This window comes from Halictus rubicundus, unplaced genomic scaffold, assembly GCF_050948215.1.
Source record: "Halictus rubicundus isolate RS-2024b unplaced genomic scaffold, iyHalRubi1_principal scaffold0180, whole genome shotgun sequence".
NCBI classification, from domain to species: domain Eukaryota; kingdom Metazoa; phylum Arthropoda; class Insecta; order Hymenoptera; family Halictidae; genus Halictus; species Halictus rubicundus.
This window is the reverse complement of record NW_027488721.1, coordinates 509,642-515,841: the sequence shown is the minus strand read 5'-3', so window position 1 is coordinate 515,841 and position 6,200 is coordinate 509,642.

The following is a 6,200-nucleotide window of genomic DNA, read 5'->3' as shown; positions in this document are numbered from 1 at the left end:
ACTCTTCACTTCACTTCACTCTTCACTTCACTCTCACTTCACTTCACTCCTCACTTCACTTCACTCTTCACTTCACTTCACTCTTCACTTCTACTTCACTCACTTCACTTCACTCTTCACTTCACTTCACTCTTCACTTCACTTCACTCTTCACTTCACTTCACTCTTCACTTCACTTCACTCTTCACCTCACTTCACTCTTCACTTCACTTCCCTCTTCACTTCACTTTTCAAATCACTTCACTCTTCACTTCACTTCACTCTTCACTTCACTTCACTCTTCACTTCACTTCACTCTTCACTTCACTTCACTCTTCACTTCACTCCTCACTTCACTTCACTCTTCACTTCCACTTCACTCTTCACTTCACTTCACTCTTCACTTCACTTCACTCTTCACTTCACTTCACTCTTCACTTCACTTCACTCTTCACTTCACTTCACTCTTCACTTCACTTCACTCTTCACTTCACTTCACTCTTCACTCACTTCCCCCCCCCCTTCTTCTTCTCCCCTCTCTCTCAACTCCACACACCACACCACACCTCACACCACCTCACTCACCTCACTCCACACCACTCACACTCCACACCACACACACACCGACTCTCTTCACTCTCACTTCACTCACACCTCACTTCACTCCTCACCACTCACCTCACCTTCACTCCATCCACACACTTCACCACTCTCTCCCACTCACTCCCACTCTCACTCCACACCCACCCTCACCACACCACTCCACTTCCTCACACTCTCCACTCACACCACTCACCTCGACCACTCACACTACCTCTCCATCACCCACTTCACCTTCCAACTCCTCTCACCTCTCCGTATCCACACACCTATCCTATCGTCTCACCTAACCTCTCACCACACCACTCCTCTACCTCTCCTCTCACCTAACCTATCCACACCACCACTCCCACACCTACAACTCCAACCTCACACCCCTCTCCTAACCTCTCTCCTATCCATCTCCACTCTCCAATCCACACCACACACCTACACCTCACCCCCAACCACTCCTCTGACCTATCCTATCCCACACCACCTATCCTCTATCCTATCCTATCCTCTATCTCCAATCACACTCCTATCCTATCGTCTATCCTATCCTCTATCCTATCCTCTCCACTATCCTATCCTATCGTCTATCCAATCCTCTATCCTATCCTATCCTCTATCCTATCCTATCATCTATCCTATCCTCTCATCTCCTATCCTATCCACTATCCTATCCTATCGTCTATCCAATCCTCTATCCTATCCTATCCTCTATCCTATCCTATCCTCTATCCTATCCTATCCTCTATCCTATCCTATCCTCTATCCTATCCTATCCTCTATCCTATCCTATCCTCTATCCTATCCTATCCTCTATCCTATCCTATCCTCTATCCTATCCTATCCTCTATCCTATCCTATCCTCTATCCTATCCTATCCTCTATCCTATCCTATCCTCTATCCTATCCTATCCTCTATCCTATCCTATCCTCTATCCTATCCTATCCTCTATCCTATCCTATCCTCTATCCTATCCTATCCTCTATCCCTATCCTATCCTCTATCCTATCCTATCCTCTATCCTATCCTATCCTCTATCCTATCAAATCCCCTATCCTATCCTCTGTCCTATCCTATCCTGTATCCTATCCTCTATCCTATCCTATCCTCTATCCTATCCTATCCTCTATCCTATCCTATCGTCTATCCTATCCTCTATCCCATCCTATCCTCCATCCTATCCTATCCTCTATCCTATAATATCCTCTATCCTATCCTATCCTCTATCCTATCCTATCCTCTATCCTATCCTATCGTCTATCCTATCCTCTATCCTATCCTATCCCCTATCCCATCCTATCCTATTCTCTATCCTATCCTATCCTCTATCCTATCCTCTATCCTATCCTCTATCCTATCCTATCCTCTATCCTATCCTATCGTCTATCCTATCCTATCCTATACTCTATCCTATCCTATCCTCTATCCTATCCTATCGTCTATCCTATCCTCTATCCTATCCTATCCTCCATCCTGTCCTATCCTCTATCCTATCCTATCCTCTATCCTATCCTATCCTCTATCCTATCAAATCCTCTATCCTATCCTCTGTCCTATCCTATCCTCTATCCTATCTTATCCTCTATCCTATCCAATCCTCTATCCTATCCTGTCCTCTATCCTATCCTATCCTCTATCCTATCCTATCCTCTATCCTATCCTATCGTCTATCCTATCCTCTATCCTATCCTATCCTCTATCCTATCCTATCCTCTATCCTATCCTATCCTCTATCCTATCCTCTATCCTATCCTATCGTCTATCCAATCCTCTATCCTATCCTATCCTCTATCCTATCCTATTCTTCTATCCTATCCTATCATCTATCCTATCCTATCCTCTATCCTATCCTATCGTCTATCCTATCCTCTTATCCTATCCTATCCTCTATCCTATCCTATCCTCTATCCTATCCTATCCTCTATCCTATCCTATCCTCTATCCTATCCTATCCTCTATCCTATCCTATCCTCTATCCTATCCTATCCTCTATCCTATCCTATCCTCTATCCTATCCTATCCTCTATCCTATCCTATCCTCTATCCTATCCTATCCTCTATCCTATCCTATCCTCTATCCTATCCTATCCTCTATCCTATCCTATCCTCTATCCTATCCTATCCTCTATCCTATCCTATCCTCTATCCTATCCTATCCTCTATCCTATCCTATCCTCTATCCTATCCTATCCTCTATCCTATCCTATCCTCTATCCTATCCTATCCTCTATCCTATCCTATCCTCTATCCTATCCTATCCTCTATCCTATCCTATCCTCTATCCTATCCTATCCTCTATCCTATCAAATCCCCTATCCTATCCTCTGTCCTATCCTATCCTCTATCCTATCCTCTATCCTATCCTATCCTCTATCCTATCCTATCCTCTATCCTATCCTATCGTCTATCCTATCCTCTATCCCTATCCTATCCTCCATCCTATCCTATCCTCTATACTATAATATCCTCTATCCTATCCTATCCTCTATCCTATCCTATCCTCTATCCTATCCTATCGTCTATCCTATCCTCTATCCTATCCTATCCTATCCCATCCTATCCTATTCCTCTATCCTATCCTATCCTCTATCCTATCCTCTATCCTATCCTATCCGTCCTTCTCCCTTATCCTATCCTATCCTCTATCCTATCCTATCGTCTATCCTATCCTATCCTATACTCTATCCTATCCTATCCTCTATCCTATCCTATCCTCTATCCTATCCTATCCTCTATCCTATCCTATCGTCTATCCTATCCTCTATCCTATCCTATCCTCTATCCTATCCTATCCTCTATCCTATCCTATCCTCTATCCTATCTTATCCTCTATCCTATCCTATCTTCTATCCTATTCTATCCTCTATCCTATCAAATCCCCTATCCTATCCTCTATCCTATCCTATCCAATCCTCTATCCGATCCTATCCTCTATCCTATCCTATCATCTATCCTCAATCCTATCCTATCGTCTATCCTATCCTCTATCCTATCCTATCCTCTATCCTATCAAATCCCCTATCCTATCCTCTATCCTATCCTATTCTGTATCCTATCCAATCCTCTATCCTATCCTATCATCTATCCTCAATCCGATCCTTTCCTGTATCCTATCCAATCCTCTATCCTATCCTGTCCTCTATCGTCTATCCTATCCTCTATCCTATCCTATCCTCTATCCTATCCTATCGTCTATCCTATCCTCTATCCTATCCTATCCTCTATCCTATCCTATCTTCTATCCTATCCTATCCTCTATCCTATCAATCCCCTATCCTATCCTCTATCCTATCCAATCCTCTATCCTATCCTATCCTCTATCCTAACCTATCCTCTATCCTATCCTATCCTCTATCCTATCAAATCCCCTATCGTATCCTCTGTCCTATCCTATCCTCTATCCTATCTTATCCTCTATCCTATCCTATCCTCTATCCTATCCTATCCTCTATCCTATCCTATCGTCTATCCTATCATCTATCCTATCCTATCATCTATCCTATCCTATCATCTATCCTATCCTATCGTCTATCCAATCCTCTATCCTATCCTATCCTCTATCCTATCCTATCCTCTATCCTATCCTATCCTCTATCCTATCCTATCCTCTATCCTATCCTATCCTCTATCCTATCCTATCCTCTATCCTATCCTATCCTCTATCCTATCCTATCCTCTATCCTATCCTATCCTCTATCCTATCCTATCCTCTATCCTATCCTATCCTCTATCCTATCCTATCCTCTATCCTATCCTATCGTCTATCCTATCCTCTATCCTATCCTATCCTCCATCCTATCCTATCCTCTATCCTATAATATCCTCTATCCTATCCTATCCTCTATCCTATCCTATCCTCTATCCTATCCTATCGTCTATCCTATCCTCTATCCTATCCTATTCCTATCCCATCCTATCCTATATCATATCCCATCCTCTATCCTATCCTATTCTCTATCCTATCCTATCCTCTATCCTATCCTCTATCCTATCCTCTATCCTATCCTATCCTCTATCCTATCCTATCGTATATCGTATCCTATCCTCTATCCTATCAAATCCCCTATCCTATCCTCTATCCTATCCTATCCTCTATCCTATCCTATCCTCTATCCTAACCTATCCTCTATCCTATCCTTTCCTCTATCCTATCAAATCCCCTATCCTATCCTCTATCCTATCCTATCCTCTATCCTATCCTATCTTCTATCCTATCAAATCCCCTATCGTATCCTCTGTCCTATCCTATCCTCTATCCTATCTTATCCTCTATCCTATCCTATCCTCTATCCTATCCTATCCTCTATCCTATCCTATCGTCTATCCTATCATCTATCCTATCCTATCATCTATCCTATCCTATCATCTATCCTATCCTATCGTCTATCCAATCCTCTATCCTATCCTATCCTCTATCCTATCCTATCCTCTATCCTATCCTATCCTCTATCCTATCCTATCCTCTATCCTATCCTATCCTCTATCCTATCAAATCCCCATCCTATCCTCTGTCCTATCCTATCCTCTATCCTATCCTATCCTCTATCCTATCCTATCCTCTATCCTATCCTATCCTCTATCCTATCCTATCGTCTATCCTATCATCTATCCTATCCTATCCTCTATCCTATCCTATCGTCTATCCAATCCTCTATCCTATCCTATCCTCTATCCTATCCTATCCTCTATCCTATCCTATCCTCTATCCTATCCTATCCTCTATCCTATCCTATCCTCTATCCTATCCTATCCTCTATCCTATCCTATCCTCTATCCTATCCTATCCTCTATCCTATCCTATCCTCTATCCTATCCTATCCTCTATCCTATCCTATCCTCTATCCTATCCTATCCTCTATCCTATCCTATCCTCTATCCTATCCTATCCTCTATCCTATCCTATCCTCTATCCTATCCTATCCTCTATCCTATCCTATCCTCTATCCTATCCTATCCTCTATCCTATCCTATCCTCTATCCTATCAAATCCCCTATCCTATCCTCTGTCCTATCCTATCCTCTATCCTATCCTCTATCCTATCCTATCCTCTATCCTATCCTATCCTCTATCCTATCCTATCGTCTATCCTATCCTCTATCCTACCCTATCCTCCATCCTATCCTATCCTCTATCCTATAATATCCTCTATCCTATCCTATCCTCTATCCTATCCTATCCTCTATCCTATCCTATCGTCTATCCTATCCTCTATCCTATCCTATCCCCTATCCCATCCTATCCTATTCTCTATCCTATCCTATCCTCTATCCTATCCTCTATCCTATCCTCTATCCTATCCTATCCTCTATCCTATCCTATCGTCTATCCTATCCTATCCTATACTCTATCCTATCCTATCCTCTATCCTATCCTATCCTCTATCCTATCCTATCCTCTATCCTATCCTATCGTCTATCCTATCCTCTATCCTATCCTATCCTCTATCCTATCCTATCCTCTATCCTATCCTATCCTCTATCCTATCTTATCCTCTATCCTATCCTATCTTCTATCCTATCCTATCCTCTATCCTATCAAATCCCCTATCCTATCCTCTATCCTATCCTATCCAATCATCTATCCGATCCTATCCTCTATCCTATCCTATCATCTATCCTCAATCCTATC